The 18,848-nt window shown below is 37.1% G+C and overlaps 1 protein-coding gene across 3 annotated transcripts in view; it reads right to left on the bottom strand.

The window, feature by feature from the left end:
- Window positions 1-18,848, bottom strand: part of LOC108695813 (protein Aster-B) — a 147,009-nt gene that overhangs the window by 115,354 nt on the left and 12,807 nt on the right. Inside the window, exon 1 of one of the 3 annotated variants that reach the window (XM_041569154.1) lies at window positions 6,184-6,278. The exons of 1 other annotated variant lie outside the window; for it this stretch is intronic. The gene's annotated coding sequence lies outside the window, so the exon portion shown is untranslated. Of the gene's footprint in view, window positions 1-6,183; window positions 6,279-18,848 lie in introns of those variants that run through there. One more of the 3 variants, XM_041569150.1, reaches the window with a different exon arrangement.

Raw genomic sequence — 18,848 nt, 5'->3', positions numbered from 1 at the left:
AGCAAAGAATTCACAGGGCACCCACAAGAGCAAACTAGGTTGATTAAAGAACACTAAGGGAAAACATACAGACAGTTAAAACCAAAACAGAAGCAGAAACACAAAATCCAAAGCAGAAACACAGCAGGGATATACAAATCTAGATCAGTCACCAAGATCAGTCACAAAGGACAGGGAAATGACAGGGCTGGAGAAATGTAGCTCAATTATGATCAGAGACTGAAGCAATACTTATGAACAAAGACTGTGAAAATCGCTCTAGAGCATCCAGGAACAAAACAAACTTGGCCTCTGATGGGCAAAATGTAAATGTCTGACTACCATATTTAGCAACATTTATGTATTTTTATTTAAAAAAATTAAATTATAAGATTGCTGCTCTTTTATCAGTCTATACAACAGTTCAAACTGCTATGCTATAGTGGAATGATCTTATCTCTATGTTTTTTCTTCACCTTCTATTTTGACTACTTTCACCCTCTATCATTTACTTGAGTCTTCTTGTTTAACTATAATTGCACCCATTTCTATTGATGAAAAAATTATCAATAAATTGTCATTAGTTTGAAAATATTTAAAACTGATGTAAAATGAACATGTATTGGCGAAAGGGGTAAAGGCAAATTTTACAACAACAAATTAGCCCATCTTTTTTTTTAAATAACTTTTTACAAAAATGTCGGGATATTGTAAAATGTCAATAAAAAGCTAATGGGATTATTTGCAAATCATTTAAACACTATATTTAATTGCAAATAGTACAAAGACAACATATCAAATGTTTGAAACTAAAAAATGTTTTCTGAAAAATATATGCTAGTTTTTCATTTAATGCCAGCAGCACGTTTCAAAAAAGTTGAGACGAAGGCAACAAAGGATTGGAAAAGTGTGTAATGCTAAAAACGAGCATCACTCAGAAATAAATATAGGAAGGGGATCATCACTCTATGAAACACTGTGTGGGCAAATATTGCAACAGTTTAACAATATTGTTCCTCAACAAAACAATTTGGGAATTTCATAATCTATAGTACATAATATCAGTATAAGCATCATAATATCTCAGAGAATCCAGTGAAGTCTCTATACACAAGGGATGAGGCTGAAAGCCAATATTGAGTTGTCTTGATCTTCGGGCTGTCAGATGGTGCTGCAACAGACCCAATTCTGTAGTGGAAATCACTGAATGTGCTCAGAAATGCTTCCCAAAACCATTGTTGGCGAACATAGGCATCTGCTGCATCCACAAATGCAAGTTAAAATAGTACCATGCAATGAAGAAACCCCATACACACATAATCCAGAAACACTGCCACCTTCTATGGAACCAAGCTAATTTAAGATGGACCAAGGCAAAGTGTCTGACAAATCAAAATTTTAAATTCTTTTTGGAAATTATTGATGCTGCATCCGACAAGGCTAAAAAGGAGAAGGACCATCTGGCCTGTCATCAGCCTTTTGATATCCAGCATTGTTGGTGTCATGGGGTGCATTAGTGTACATGGCATGGGTAGCTTGCACATATGGGAAAGAATCATTAATGCTGAACAATATATACAGGTTTTTGAGCAACATATGCTGCCACCCAGACAACATCTACCTGTATATCAGGAAGGTCCTTGTTGCTGGCATCAAATTCAAAATAGGACGTAATTCACTGGCACAAAAGGATGATGCTGGCAGAGTGAGCACTTGCTAATTATTGCAAGATGCAAGGGTTCAGGGTAGGACCCACGGTTAAACTCCTATGGACTTTATTTGGCGGACTTTTGGACTTTTCAGTGTGGACTTTAAGTTGGCCTTTTGCACAATTTTAAATCTGTAACTTACCTTTGATTAGTACCTGCTGTCATGCCTACTCATTATGTCAATTGTTCAACCTTTAAATTCTATGTGCACTGATTTCCTGTATGCTTGAAAAAGGGGTCCTACCCCAAAACGTTGTCAGAGCTCCGTGGTGTGCGAGTGTAATTTGTAATTCATCAAATTCAAAATATGCATATATTTTTCAGAAGACTTAACATTTCTCTAGTTCAGCATCAGATACTGTGTGCTGTCTTTTTGCTAAAATAATTAATTAATCGTTGAATATAGGGTTTAAATGATTTGCACATCAATACATTTTCTGTTCATTTATATTTTAACCAGTGTCCCGAGCTTTTTGAAAATGGGGTTGTATATGAAATAAAAAGAGCAGTATCATCTCAGACAACAGGCACATACCAAAAAAATGGGCATGCCTAAGATTTCACAGAGTAGGTACTTTGGCCAGGACACAGGGGAAGAACTGGAGCTCAGTGGCCAAATGTGTGAGATCAGAGGTTAGGGGTTGTACTTTATCTAATTAGGGTTGCTGGATCAGGTTGGGCTAACTAAGTCTAAAGTCTTGCAAAATAAGTCAAAAACTGTAGTTGCTCCAAAGTTAAATTATAAAATCTACTAGCGTTTCACAAATAGATAAGGCTAATGTCACATGCAGTGTTTTTTGCTCCAGTGTAAAAACTGAAGCGAAACAACTGATTTGACTCAGTACCACCCTGTCCTATGTGCTTCCCCCAACTTCTTTGCTGGATGAGTAAACAAACTTAGCCTTGGCTGGGTGCAGAGTAAATGATTTTGGGGTGGGGATGTTTAGAGCCTATCCATCCTGTCATTAATGGGCTAATGGACTGAGATAAAGAAAGTGAGGAACATTGTTATAGCTTCATTTTATTTGAAAAATAAAAGGCGTTACTAAAAAAAATCGAATCATTTCTGGAATCATAGCAGTCAAAAAAAAAGTTCATTGTTTCACTTGGAACAACTAACAACACAACACCTGAAATGATAGGGCTTTATAGCAGCAAATTATGTCATTGCAATCTCTTTTACATTTTTACCCAAACTCTTCTGGCAAGGGGATAGGAATTTGGAATACATGTATATCACCTTGCAAGTTATGTTACAACAACACTGTTCAGGGCTGGCTATGCTACAAACGGTTCCAGTGTGGTATATTTCAATTGGCACTAGTGATGGGCGAATAAATTTGCAGCGAATTTCTGTGTTTCACCGCCAGCGAATAAATTCAGGAAACTCCCGCAAAAATTTGCCGGCGTCAAAAATGTATAAAACACTATTCGGACGCCCATTGACTTTTACTACAGCTTCAAAATTGACGTGGGTGCCATTTTTCAGTTTCACAATTTTTTCCAAATTTTTCGCTGTTTCGCGAATTTCACAGGAAATTTGCATATTTTCCAGCGAAACGGGAGAAATTCTCTAATTGGCACTGATTGGCAAAGAGTACATCAGAATTCACCAAGTATAATATATACTTTTAAATGAAATCTTATAGTATAAAATTCAATACATGCTGTTTAATCTAATAAAAGGTGCAGTTTGGTGAAATCGGGTAAGCCTTAGCAAACAATTAGGTGTTTGTTTTTAAACATGTGATTAATATATCAGCTACCTGCAAATTGGTTTGCACCTTTTTACAGTTAATTTCATTACAGCCATAAGCATTACAATACTGTAATGTATAGTATCCAATTTACTTAAAGGGATACTGTCATGGGAAAAAACATTTTTTTCAAAATGAATCAGTTAATAGTGCTGCTCCAGCAGAATTCTGCACTGAAATCCATTTCTCAAAAGAGCAAACAGATTTTTTATATTCAATTTTGAAATCTGACATGGGGCTAGACATATTGTCAATTTCCCAGCTGTCCCAAGTCATGTGACTTGTGCTCTGATAAACTTCAATCACTCTTTACTGCTGTACTGCAAGTTGGAGTGATATCACCCCCTCCCTCCCCCCCCCCAGTAGCCAAACAAAAGAACAATGGGAAGGTAACCAGATAACAGCTCCCTAACACAAGATAACAGCTGCCTGGTAGATCTAAGAACAGCACTCAATAGTAAAAACCCATGTCCCACTGAGACACATTCAGTTACATTGAAAAGGAAAAACAGCAGCCTGCCAGAAAGCATTTCTCTCCTAAAGTGCAGGCACAAGTCACATGACCAGGGGCAGCTGGGAAACTGACAAAATGTCTAGCCCCATGTCAGATTTCAAAATTGAATATAAAAACATCTGTTTGCTCTTTTGATGGATTTCAGTGCAGAATTCTGCTGGAGCAGCGCTATTAATGGATTCGTTTTGAAAAAAAAAAATTTCCCATGACAGTATCCCTTTAAGAAATTACCTGTGTAACCAGCCCTGCCTCATAAGCTTAACACCCCAAATTCTGCACCTGACTGTGGCTGCAAAATTATATTACTGTCTAAAGATGGTACAGGTATGGGATCAGTTATACGGAAATCTGTTATCCAGAAAGCTCTGGATTATGAGATGGCCATCTCCCATAGACTACATTTTATCTAATTAATCCAAATTTTTAAAAATGATTTCCTTTTTTTCTGTAATAATAAAATAGTACCTTGCACTTGATCCAAACTATGGTATAATTAATCTTCATTGGAAGCAAAACCAGACTATTGGATTTATTTAATGTTTCAGACGTCCATCAAGTTCAACCTTTTGACTCTATTTTAACCTGCCTAACTGCTAGTTGGTTCAGCTCATTTGCTTAAAAGCAATTGTCCAGTATAAAAATAAAACTGGGTAAAATAAAACACGTTTTCAATATAGTTAGTTAGCCAAAAATGTAATCTATAAAGTGTAGAGTGACTGGATGTCTAACATAATAGCCAGAACACTACTTCCTGTTTTGCAGCTCTCTTGATTTCCACTGATTGGTTACCAGGCAGTACCCAATCAGTGACTTGAGGGGGGCCACATGGATCATAACTGTTTGCTTTGAATCTCACCTGTGTGCTAAGGGTCAGTTGCAATTCACTGAACAGTTATGTCCTTTGTGGCCCCCCTTAAAGTCGCAGGAAGTTGGGTTGTGTCTATTATGTTAGACATCCAGTTACTCCAGCCTTTATAGACTCCATTTTTGGCTAACTAACTATATTAGAAACATTTTTTATTGTGCACCGCCTATGTATTTATCCATTTTTTATTTTTATATTGGAAGTATTAAAAATATTAGCTATTTATAGTAGTGAAGTGTTGCTTGTCTTTAAATGTTAAGACAGTACATTGATGGTAATTTTCCATGAAAACCATATTTTACTGTATATGTTTATTATATTCTATGAGTGGGAGCTGCCATGCTGTTTGCTATGTCCTGAAATGATGAACTATCAGCCAAACACTCTTTCATGGGCAAATTGTCATGAAAATCGGCAATCAACAGAACCCAGACATTGTTTTACATGATGAGAATCATAATCATCATAATAAGAATATAGAGATCAGATGTATACATTGAATTGTAATATCGATTATAATATTATGCAAGAAATGTGTACCATTATGGAAGGAAGTGTCAGGCAGACACTAAAGTTTTGTAAGATGTCTCATTCAGGAACTTAAAAAAAAGTGATGTTTCCAAATCTCAATATATTTAACAGGTCTAAATAACACGTATTCTTCCAAAGTACCCTTAGGACTCCAGAGCCACAGGTTAAAAAAAAGGAAATGTGTTAGCATGTAAGAAGCAAATATATGGTCTCCTATGAGATACACTGGTCCATGAACATTAACACTAGCATGTAAACTTACTCGGTAAATTGATATGCATTCATGTTTTTAATAAAAATGAATTTTATCACTGCAATTTCTAGTGCATGCTTATTATAAACATTGGTTGATAGGACTATATATAAGAATAATGAAGGTGATAGATTCTAGTAGAAGTCCAATCTTTATTAGTCACATTCTACCCATTAAGAAGGCATACTAGTAAAATTATATAAAACTGGGCAAAAGTTATTATAGTGAGTCCTAGCCAATATACATTGGGGTTTGTATTTAGTGCCAGGACATTATCAGGACTTGTAAAAAGAGCAATATCAGGATATTTGTATAATAGGCTGGATGCCAGCTAGAAGCTGATGCAGGGAAAGCACTGTTCTTGATACGGCTGTCGTAAGGAGTGAATGGAGAGAAACTATATGCAGAAACACTGGGTGTTGGTCAGAGCTTTGGTGCAGAGCAGGGGGAACAGCAGAGGTCAAAGAAATGAAAGAGATTGATCTGTAGGACAGGACATTGCAGGAAAAAAAATCATATGCATTTACAAGCAGAAAGCTGAATGTGAAATTGCAAATTGCATTCAACACACTCACCTTGAGCCTCACTCCAAGACCGGTTTAAAAGAACTTATGACTAAAGCCTGTCAGAGAGCAGGGGATGTGTTCCCATTCTGACAGTCTGTGATGCTCAATGCCTCTGCAGAAGCTGCTCAGCCTCCCTGGAAGCTACAATGCGATTGGCTGATTGCAGTGACTTCATCTCACTACATTCATCATTGTAAACTCGATGTCCCCAGCACTGGGAATGCAGATCTGCCTTTGGCCTACTTACGCTGCAACCAATAGATGCCCAGAGACAACCTACAGCAGCACTATTGCTTGTGCTCTATACCAAAACACATATTGTACATATTGTACATATAGCAGCAAGATAAATGCTTCCTAAATAACATATATAGTTTAGCTATAGAAGCATGTCTGTGTATGGCATGTGTGTTTCAATCCAAACTTTTTGTCCATTTATACTGTAGAAATCTCCTTATTTAAAGTACCTCTTCTTGTGATAAGCCATGTGTATTAACAGTGATGTATCTATGCAGAATAGGCATATAATGGATATTATTATCATCACTGTGGCTTGTAAAAATATGAATATTAATGCTAAGATATAACTACTTTGGTGATTGTAAACTCTACAATTTTTTATGTATAGTAAAATATGTTTCATAAAACAAGCAGTTATTCCATTCAGAGCTCTAGTACTTTAGCTGCAGAGAAGATGAGCTGCAGTGGGACAAACCCAAGGCAGAAATGTACCTGTGACATCGCAGGCACAAAATATGTGGTAAGAAAGAAAAAGAAAAGAATAAGAAGAAATAAAAATAAAAACAGAATGAAAAGAAGAACCACATTTTGCATTCATAGAAGCTCTACAGAATATAGAAAATATTGAAGGGAAGATACATCAAAATGCATTTTTTGTTTGCAAAACTGATTTCCATATTTATTGGCGGTGCCCTAAAATAAGGCTAAGAAATACTGCTCTAAAAACTCCTTGTGCTTTTTCCTATGATGCATTTCCTCACCCAAGACAAAGATTTTTCAACACAATTGTATTCTATGATAGGTGCATCCTTTGAAACAAGTATCTCGAGTCACCTTTAATAGGCATAAAATGACAGAATCTGTTCATACACAGGCCAATATAAGCTGCTGATTGGCCCCTTCAGCCTGACTTGTGTATGGGGTCTGCCCAACAACCTGCCTTATTAATATCTGGAAAAATGCAGTCAGATAACTCTTGGGCAGGTTGAAAAATATCACATGCAAGTGCAGTATGATGATAAGAAGTTTTATTACATACATAAAAATTATTTTTTTTTTTCCATTGGCAGGTGCATCACTGAATAATTCTAAAGGTTTGCAAAAGTTAGATTAAAATTGTAAAAAGGAAAAAAGTTATGCACAAAGGAATATTTTTTCACATAGTTTTATATTTTTTTCCGCACAAGTTTTATGAAATCCTCTCTTGAACTACAATAGCCACATAGTACAGACCTGACTGACCTGAAAGAGCAGCAGAAGTGGGATTCTCTATGGAAGCAACTCTATGGATAGCCAGGGCTGTCTGATAATACAGCAATTCTATATTTAGTATAAATAATAGGTACTGGGGATAACCGTTCTGTATTAATTAGAAAATCTTTTTTTACTAAACCTTCTGACTTCTGGGAACAAAGATGCTGCTCCTCTATAGGTGGATATCATCACAAATTCCCCACCCAACTGCAGTTGGTCGATTCATGAATTAAGTTAATGATACTGTGCATGGGAATATGGGGAGACACATTTTGCTGATCCAGTGGATGCTCATGGGAAAGAAACTGATATATAATGCATGTTGCTTGCAGTACTGCTCCATTGTTTTTGTGTAAAAGATGTTGTAAATATCCCATAAAGAAGGTACTTATGTTCATCCTTCACATGGGTTGCTGGGAAAAGAAGTACTGAAGCTGTGCAAACCATTACACAAGTTGATCTGTAAGAAGCTACAGTCAAAAATATTGCACTTTTCTTAATTATGCACCAGTTCTTTATTGAGTCCAATTACATGGTAGCCAATCTCCTTGGGTGTAAACGCAAGAGCAACATTGATTACAACAAGATTGCAGAGAAGGATTATGTGTATTGTGACAGGCTGGCTAGCTGTACATGTAATTTTGGGGGAATTTAGCTATGGTAGGCAGGTAAAGTCACAGCATACAGTTCATCTGCATTTCAGCTTCACGCATTCAAACTTTTCCCCACACTGGGGTTGTCACCATACAGCTTCTCTCTAAAGCCCTTCTGGCTCTCCCCTCTTGGGATATCAGCTCTACAGCCTCAGGCCTGTCTCACCTTCTGGTAGCACATCAATCACTTTTAGACTTAATCACCTGGTAACGTCTCCCTCTGCTCCTTGCAGTGGCAGGCAGCACCCCCAGCACCTCCGGGAGATACTAACACAGACAGGTAACCTTCCTGTGCTGTGCCCTGTTCAGAGAGACCTTCCTAACACTTAAATATGATTAAAGTGGACCCGTCACCCAAAAAAATTATTTCAAATCCTATTTTATCATTTTAGTCAAGCAAAATTACCTTTAATTACACTTTATAAATTATTTGAATCTTGTTTCCTTCAGTCTGGGACTCATAATTATAACAAGCAGGCAGGAGCCATTTTGGGGACACTGTTATTAAGACAAGCCTTGCATCATCTCAGAATCTTGTTTGTGCACCAGAATGTGGGACCTGATGTCCATCCCCATGCCCTGGTTACACAATTAAATGGTTAAGAGAACTGGGGGAATGTAGGGAGAGCAGTGACACCTAGAAAGTGCCTAATGGAAAGTGAAAGTAATCGCTTGACCCGCCTCTATGCCTAGGCATAGAGGAGGGGCAGGGAATATTTGATTGACAGCTGATATTTTTAAATGAGTTTACAACAGCTATGAACGCTTTAATAAAAAAAAGAAATTGGATTTCATATTTAATTTGAAAAGGACTTTTATTATACAGATTTTTATGTCTGGGTGACGGGTCCACTTTAAATACCTTTTCACAGGACAGCCTGCCTGTGGAAAGTGAACTCCAATATGTGAACTGGACCACTGGAATGGATTGTCTGTTCCCTTCAAGGCAAGTTCACAATATCCTTTGAACAGAGTGACCATTCTCTGTTTAGACACATATTGCTTGCAACAGGGAGAAATTAAAGGCAAAACATACCTTTTTACACATTGCTTTTCTCATTCTACCACAGTATGTATATCTTTATTTATAGCACTGTATGTATGCACAACATTATACAATTTTACATAGTAGAAAAGTACATACAAGAAGGAAAAGCATAATAATACATAATAAATAAACAACAAGCATAGAAATAAAGTGCCAATATACAGAGATCAAGTGGCGTGTGCTAATAGAAGGAGGTCCCTGCCCTGTAGAGCTTACAATCTAAGTGAATAGATAACATATAGACACAAATAGAAGGGAAAATTGTATAGAGGTTTGGGCATTAAAAGGGGAACTAAAGAACTAAAAAATAGAATAGAAAATAGAATAATGCTAGAAATGCTGTATTTTGTATACTAAACATAAACATGAACTTGCTGCACCAGAAGCCTAATGTAACAAATTATTTATGTATTCAAAGTTGGGTGCAGAGGGCTGTCACCTTGTAACTTTGTTAAACATCTTTGCAAGACCAAGACTACGCACATGCTCAGTGTGGTCTGGGCTTCAGTTGGGAGGTTAAGCTTAGAGATCGTCATAAAATACCAAAACAGCACAAGTCAAATAATTTCTGCCATAGAAGGTGATACAGAAAGATTAATAATCAGAATATACAGACTGCACTGGGTCTGCGGATACAAATGACTACACAGTCGTCGGCTGCTCTACAGGCAAACAAACAAAGCTGCTCATGGTCAGGGAAGTAAGGTGGGAGGGGCTCCCCCCCTGCAATTTGAATCTATGATAATTTTCCCTGCAGAGCAGTTACAGCAGTTCCCTGCAGCTGTCAGAGCAAGTAAAATGAAGGGGAAATTTCACTGCATACAGTCAGGTTTATTATAAAAACGGTAGACATTATTAATTAAAGTATATTGGAATAGATTTATTTTTCATTAAAAAAAGGGATTTTATTTTTTTGCCTTTACATCCCCTTTAAGTTTAGAAACATAAGAAAGCCTGACTGGATTTCACCAAAACTCAACTGAGTAAGCCAAAATCCTTGTAGGACAGTGCTGTCTAACTGAGGACTGAGGACCAGAATTTTTCTGGCCTACATGGTGGAGGGCCAATAATGGAATGCAGTGTTTACCACTTCACTTTTTAAACCATGCCCACATTAAACCACACCCATGTTACCAATGAGTGTGTTAATGTTAAGACGATACCCAGAATAATGTTGGCAGCGCACCAAAAAACCATATGGTTGGTGCTCACTGTAGGAAAAGCTCTCATGTGAAAAAAGTTGTCATATTAAGACATAGCCTTAAATCCATATGTGTCCTCCTCCCCTGTGGATAGCACAGCAACCCCCAGCACAGCATTTCCCAATGACAACAAACCCCCACCAGCTTCCCCTCCCACAGGCAGAGTATGGCACACATAGGCAGAGTATGGCACACATGCATTATAGGTCAGGCAGAGTATGGAACACACTAGCATAGTAGGGCAAGCAGGGAAAGAGTATGGCACACCCAGGTGGAGTGGAGCAGGCACAGGCAGAGCAAGGCAGAAGACAGGGAAACCTATCAGGACCACTCAGGTGAACAGGTGAACAATGTGGGCACTGAACAGTCTGAGGTCCATGCAAGGGGGGGGGCAGTCAGCTAGTTGGACAGCACTGTTCTAAGATAATGTCTTGTTAACAGATAAAATAAGAGCTTTTTGGTTAAGTTCCATATGTATTTTTTCACAAAAAAAAGTTAAGCCTTTAATGAAAAGAACACCGCCCTACAGTCAAACTTGAAGGGGGTTCTGGAGTTCTGGGTTACTAACCAACAAATAAGGCACAAAAATCAACATACCTTTATAGCAAAAGTGACATAAAAAATATACTCTGTATTTTAGATCAACAGGGGCTCACTGCAATCCAGTTTATCCATAGTCTCAAAAAGTATTGTGATGATGAAAATGGTCTCTTGTAAAAAAAAACTTTGTAGAGTCATTTTCAAATCCCTTTTCCCAATATATTTAATTTAATCATCGCTACAATGTTTCTAGTGTGAATGCTCCCTTTCATTTCATTGTTTGAAAGAAAATAGCTAATTCTCTGCTAAAGTCTGAAGAATAGAAAAAGAACGGAGTGTAATGACCTATTGTCTATCCTACTTAAATGCCACCTCTGACTCATTAGAGTGGTTAGAAACAGCTCTGAACAAATACAAAGGAAAAGAGGAAAAAGAAACCAGGAATAGTAGGGGAATCATAAGTAAACCACCATGTAGAGTCATGCAGTAAAAATGGCTTTATAGAAAGGAACTCTCCTCGTAATTAGTCATCCTTCTTTGTGAGGGAGAAAACATAGAGAGGATGGAGAAGAAAGTGGTACTTTTCCCTCTTTTGTTAAAGGAAAGGGTTCTTATGATTAGTTACTGACAAGATAACTAGTGATGGGTGAATGTGCCTGTTGATCTGTGAATCTGAAGTCAATGTGATTCAAAATCATTTTGACGCGACAATTTTTACACAAGCAACAATTTTTATATGCATTAAAGTCGATGGGCGTCCGAATAATTTTGAAGCGCATACATTTTTATGAAATAGCAAACAATAAAATACCCTATGACTGACATTTTTAGAACTACAAATTTATACACAGCTTAAACACTGTCAGAAAACATATCAATTTGCTCAAATATTCTACAAAGGACTGTTATGGCCTATAGACTGGCCTAGAGATTGTCCAGGAGTTACTTTGTATGACTTAAGCTCCTACAATCACATTTTAGAAGTTTATGGTATGTTTTGCTGTAATGTAGGGACAAAGTGACATTGTGGGATAACTGGAAATATGGAAGTGGCATTCAGACTTAGTGGATCTTTCTGCTCTGGCACATGTGGCCTGTTCATTCACCCCATTGCATTGCATAAGTAGGTAACTATGGCAACAACCCCAACTGGTGGTAAGTCAAAGTCTTTGACAGAAATTTAGTGACTGGCACACTGTAAATTGTATCTCCGGTGCATCCCCAGTGTTTCTGAACCTATGTGGGTGTGTTTGGACAGGATTTCTTCATTTACTTGGTTATCAGGCATATTAACTTACACAGACCTTACATCATGTTTTCTCTGTCACCTGCCCCCAATTACCCAAAGAAACAACCCAGCCCATTCTCAGCAGTTATTTTAGTTAATTTCCACACCCAACAAAATGCTGATTGCAAACCCCAAGCTTTACAAGACAGTAACTGAAAATATTACAATTGCAGGATGCATGGTCCAAGACCTGACCTCAGTATAAGATCCTGTTTCTGAAAAATCCTAGATCTAAAGCAGTTTGTATAGAGATGAAAAGCCAGAATCAAATAAACATCAAATCATAACTATAAAACTAGCAGACGTTTTTGTATTATGTATGTTTTTATTTGCATATGATGACATGATTCCATTCTTTGCAAATATCAAAACCGTTTTTGTGTTTTGTTCTTGGGCAGAAACACTGACACCTGCTGGTTGCAAGCTCTAATCACATGCATTTCAGTCTCAGAATAATTTTATAGAGTAATGGAAAACAATGTTTAGCCCTGTAGAATACTGTGTGTGTCTGAAGTGGCACAGATGAAATCATCAATAAGCCTCTCAGTCTGTAACGTTCTAAATCAATTAGGCTTACGTTCTGCTACTGCTTCACTTAGCTGTTAGTTTAAGCACAGTGACATCTGTTGGTCACAAGTGATTATTACATTTGTTGCTACTGGCTTTATCTAAATGATAATTGAAGGTTGCAAGCAGTAAACAAGCAGTAAAAGGCTAGAATGACTGTAAAAATTACACAGGGAAAAATGCCCCTAGGATAACCCATTCACACCAGTTCAATTAATAAATCATGTTCTTTGTAAAGAAGATTTCAACCTGTATATACACATAGTGTATCTAAGCAAGTAATAATCATCTATTCAATGTCCTGGGTACAACTGCGCAAGAATTTTCCATCATTTTTCTATGGCGTACTTCTCTATAAATTAATCAGCCAAAGGGATTTACAAATGTAATGAAAGCAAGTTTCGTTTACTAGAATCATCAGAAAAAAATATTACTTCCTTTACAGGATCCTAGAATATTGATTTAGTGAAGTGAGTATTGTGAAGCCAAATTTGCTATCTTCAGCATACATGGGCTTTCTAACAGGAAATAAAAAGGATTGAGTGGTGCTTCCGAATGAAAAAGTAAATAGCTCACCAAGTTGATCATGTGGTCCAGGTGTGCCAGCCCCAGACCCCCTGCTTCAGGGAGCGGCAAACCGAAATACACTGCCAAAAGACAGGGCTGCTTGGCACTCAGAGAAATTCACCGGGCCAATAGTATGAGTTAAAAAATAAGTCTTTATTAATCATAATTAAAAGTATAAATGCATCTCCATAGGCCCTATGCGTTTTGTAACTGCAAGGTACTTAATCATGGGCTAAACAGGCAACACAAGGCACTGGCATTTTTGGTACCAAGGTCTACTCTTGCACCTCCCACAGTGGAAAATATCATTGCCACTCAACATTATCTAGAGATAGTACAGGACTACATTACTGTATATCAGGATACTCTAGGGACTGAACATATTCTGGTCAAACCCGCTCATAATAACCTTACTCTGTAACAAATCACACACTGTTCTGATCCACTGTCTTCTATAAAAAAATGACATACTGTTTTCTTACTAAAAGTTATACAAGTGCTATTTTTTGTTAAAAGGGTAATAGGTTCATATTCAAGAGACACTGATATTTATCGGTTGGTATTCCCAGAGTAGTGAATCAATGTTAAAATATTTTAAGTCTCTGAGGTAACATCAAGTATCAGCTAATACATTTGAAGGTTTCTGCCCAGGGATGTAAATTTTCAGCCACTCACTCCTTCATTTAATTAATCACAGGAGCCGATTTGAACCACTTACTAATGTCAAAAAATTCAACGCCCTGTGGCTACAGTATCAGGAGAATGTCACTAAACAGATCGAAAGCACAAGTAGATCCAGCAAGCATTCATATACTGTATACATAACAAAAAATACATAGCTGTCAAATCAAAATGTAATTCTATGTCTTTGTTACATAACCACTGACTAAACTTATGCTGTACTAGAACCATCTAGTCTCCTCCTTTGGTAGTCAGGGCATGCTATTTTAGTTCCACAGCACTTTGAAGATTAAAAGATAGCAGGTGCAGTAGCAAAAAGATGCAGAAGGAATAAACCATTGGGATAAGGCATATAACAGAACAGCAGGATGGAACAATATCTGCAATTGTACAGCTTGATCAGCAGAAATGTACTTGTGCATAGACAGAATGTAGTTTACAGTGTCTGTAAAATAAGACTTTAGGTTCCTGTTTTAGGAGCTAAATGCAAAGCTGCGTTTGAAGAAAATACTGTGTGCATTAAAGGGGACCTGTCACCCAGACAAAAAAAGCTGTATAATAAAAGTACTTTTCAAATTAAGCATGAACCCCAAATTCTTTTTTTATTCAAAAATCCATACCCATTATAAATGCATGTAGAAATCTCAGCTGTCAATGATATATTGCCTGCCCCAATTTATTATAATACACAAGTTTCAGTGAGTCATGTGACAGAAATGACAGCACTAAGCTCTGATTATAACAGATGACATCACTAAGCACCATTTATAAGGATATAATTTACAGGATATTCGTAGCGATTGTGTATTATATAGTGAATAATGTTCAGTACTGCTGCTCTCTTCAAATCTTTTTAGGTACATTGGGACCATAATGAATGTTGCACTGTAATGACTCAGATCATTTGAACTTTAACAATCACACTGCAAAAGCAATAGTGATCTAATAGAAAATTATCATTGTCTATCATTCATGGGATCCGATGTGCCAGTCCTGTCAATCATCTGACTGATGTAGACATTCTTTGCATTAAAGTGGACAGTGACGCTAATTAATACACTAATTACACAAAGACCTCCTCCCAATTTACCCACCTTGAGGTGGGCAATACCGATCGGGTCATAATTAGGAGAATACAGGCAGTTGGATCAAGGACTGCATCAAAGATGCAGATCTTGGTCCAACGGGATTTTTTAGTCTGCACGATCAACATCTGGACAACTTTCAGCCAGATATTGATCGGAGAAGCCCGTCGGAGGGCCCCATAAGATGCCAACTTTATCTGTCCATAGCTTATATATGCCCATGTATGGGGACCTTTGGTGGGTTTTTTTAATCCAATTTGTACTGTTTCTTAGAGGAAAGGCTTGTTTCAGGACCTTGGTCCCTAGGGAATACTGTCCTACATCCCCCACAAATTTTGTCATAAAAAGTTCTAGTGTAGTGTGTTCTGCAAAAAGTAGGAATGTACCTTTTGCAGTTTACATTTTTCAGCATTTTCTGCCCTACAATATGAGCATGATATATGCGCAAAACAAAGGAAAAAATATGTGGCTATAAACATAGTTGAACATAGCCTCTAGAGTTGTTAAATAATTTTGCAGGTTGTTAACCTTTTTTCTACTAGACACAGGGGTAACTCTCTTTACACTGGAGACATGCCCCAAGTAAGCCAACTGGTGTTGGGCAAGACCTTACTTAGCAGGTTTAAATTTGAGCCCAAAGGTCTTGGGCCTGCACAGCAAAGCACCCTTCATGACTTCAGAGATGAAGGGGTCAGGTGCAGGCTGGGATCTAAGAGATCAAGGGTGCAGGCTAACTGTCAGCCTGGCAAAGTATCTGGGCAATAGTAAAGTCCAAAATTCTGTGTATAATATAACATGGTGCTCTATCTAGAAACTCTGCTGCTCAAGAGTTTTATAAATTGGTAAATAACAAGGAAAATCAGATGGCACTCACAACAGCAAATGTGTGAAAATCCTTTTAACATTTTATTGAGATCTTCACATGACATTTCTGGGGTTCCTCTTCCTTTCCCAAGTGCTCTCACAATATTAACACAGGACACATGCATATAAAAGTCTCTGAACACAGCACTAGTAGCAACTAGTCATGCCCAGTAAGGAACGTAGTTGACTTTTCACTTCAAGTTGACAGCCACTGATATACATTGTGCACTTTACTAATACTGTAGGGTTTACTCTTTTTTTCTTATGATATGCCCCAACTACACAAAGCAGTTTCCCCTAACTACATACTGACTGCCTCTTCATTTTCCAATTATATATTCCTGATATGAATTCATTATTACACATACACCACTGAACATGAACAATAAAACAATACATGCAAAGACAATCCAAACAAGAGCAGAGCCACTAATTCTTCGCACCACTCCTTTACAAATGTTTGTACATACTGTTCATGCACTGTAAAGCATTCTCTATTTGTAACTCCTGTAATTCTTCATATATACAGAGTACATCCATTTCTATTGTATGCAGTGGATATGCAGGGGAAAGAAAAAATAATTCTGACAGAATGTGCTAGCCTGGGAAAGTGTGGGAGTGCTAATTACTAATTGCATGTATCACAGAAGTCACAGAGATAGAATCAGAAGATACGCTGACATATTACACTGTTCCTGTTAAAGAAAAGACAGATAATTTGTATCTAAACTTTTTTTACAGATGACAAAATGTTGTACTGTGCCAAAGGCAACATGGAGATATCTGCAAGTAGTTTAGAGAAAAGATTTATGATGTGTCAGATCTAAATTCCAAGCAAAATCTTACCTCTTATCAACAGAATATGTTAGTATTTTCATATTGTAACTTTCATAGAGTCCCTTGACTTTGTGACACATGTTCAGAAGGGCCTTTTACATGGTCACAGTGATCAATGATTAGTGTTCATTTAGAACTGTCAGTTCTCAACCAATACCTCCTCACAGAATGCAATGGTAAAGTCATCAATCCCCATTATGCTCCGGCAAAAAACCTGTGTAGTTTTTACTATATAAGTACTCATGGCCCATGCCTAGGGTGGCAGATTTATGGGGGCATCCCTTGTTACAAAAAGTAGTTACAGAACTACGAACTGTTTTGTACATTTCAAAGTTACTAATATAGGACAATGTGAGGACAAAACTGATAAAAAATGATATGGCCATAGATATACAATAACTTTACTTGATCCCCTTTTTAAAAGCTACTTATGTTAAATATAAATTAGTATTTTACAAGGTTTGTGACAATTTGTGGGCTGGAACACTGTTTTGTTGCTGTCTAGTTTAACAGGGTGTTGGCTTATGAAGTAATTCTATCTGTTAATGTCCTTCCTTCCTGCTGGCCAAGTACCCAACAAGTTATGCACATGGTCACATGAAATCCTGACCTTTAGACAGGCCTCTGCTAAGTGGTAGAAGCATAACAGATCTCACACTGATTAAAACCTGGCATTAAAAGTTGAGTTCTTTATTTAGCAACAACACATGTATAGTAAACAGTTTAAGCTGTTCAAGCTATTTATTCTGGGTAGCTATGGCATTTTGCATATGGGGGTACAAGGGTTTCATAGACAATAGATTTCCGTCTCTTCCAGCTCTGACCCTGACTGGAGAATTAAGGCATAATCTGCACATTCATTGAAATGTAACTATCCACCCTGGCCTAACTATTCATAAACTTGCTTTAAACTGCTGGCATTTCTGTACATTATCATTACATTATTAATAATAACTACTTACAGACTAGGTTGGGGAAGTTGGTAGCTTTCAGTGAGACTCCTTGCTGCACATCTGTATCATATCTTGATCACTTACAAGACATTTATCTACTGGAAGCCAGTGTGCAAAATGCAAAAAAAATCATTATGGGTAAATTACCCACAAAATTGCTGTCTTCAACATAGGGCCCTATTTATAAACGGTTACATTAGCAAAACGGTTGAAGTTACTATTTTTCCTACTTGAAAATGTATATAAAAAGCCTATTCAAGGTAAATATTTCAGTTAAACACATTTACAACAAACTACTAGGCTTTTTAATCCTATAAAATCATTTCATGAGATGTTTTGACAAAAATGTCAATTAACATTTTGCTATGCTCTAAAACTACCAAAGGAAAAAAATGTTGACGGATAAAAATTATACATACATAAAAATTGACATGTTTCTACCTGAAAATGTATTTGAAAGTGAAATGTTATAATAGCAATGGGGTGGTAGGAACATTTTACAATGTTGATTTATTTTCTGCTTTGAGATTGACAGCTATCTCACTTTCCTTTGAAGCCAATACTTTTCCGTGCTTTACATAAAGGAAACTCTATTTCCTCAAAACATATGCAATTTGATTAATTTGATTTTATAGATTTTATAGATTTTATAAATAGTGCATATTGTGATGCAAGTATACTCCTCATAGATAATTTTCTACTGAAAGATAATACTTATTTAGAAATAAGATATAGCTTTTCACAAATGACAAATGGTCCTATTCAGGCAGCACTGCCACTCCCCAACTTGCGAGTCTGAATGAGATGCAACTCAGTGGGTAGGCATGTTGCAAAAGGGATGCTATGTGCCTACGTTGTTGCCTAATACAGGCAGCCCAATATTCATAGGAAAGCG

The sequence above is a fragment of the Xenopus laevis genome, chromosome 7L (assembly GCF_017654675.1).
Source record: "Xenopus laevis strain J_2021 chromosome 7L, Xenopus_laevis_v10.1, whole genome shotgun sequence".
Lineage (NCBI taxonomy): Eukaryota > Metazoa > Chordata > Amphibia > Anura > Pipidae > Xenopus > Xenopus laevis.
This window is presented reverse-complemented; position numbering and strand designations above follow the sequence as displayed.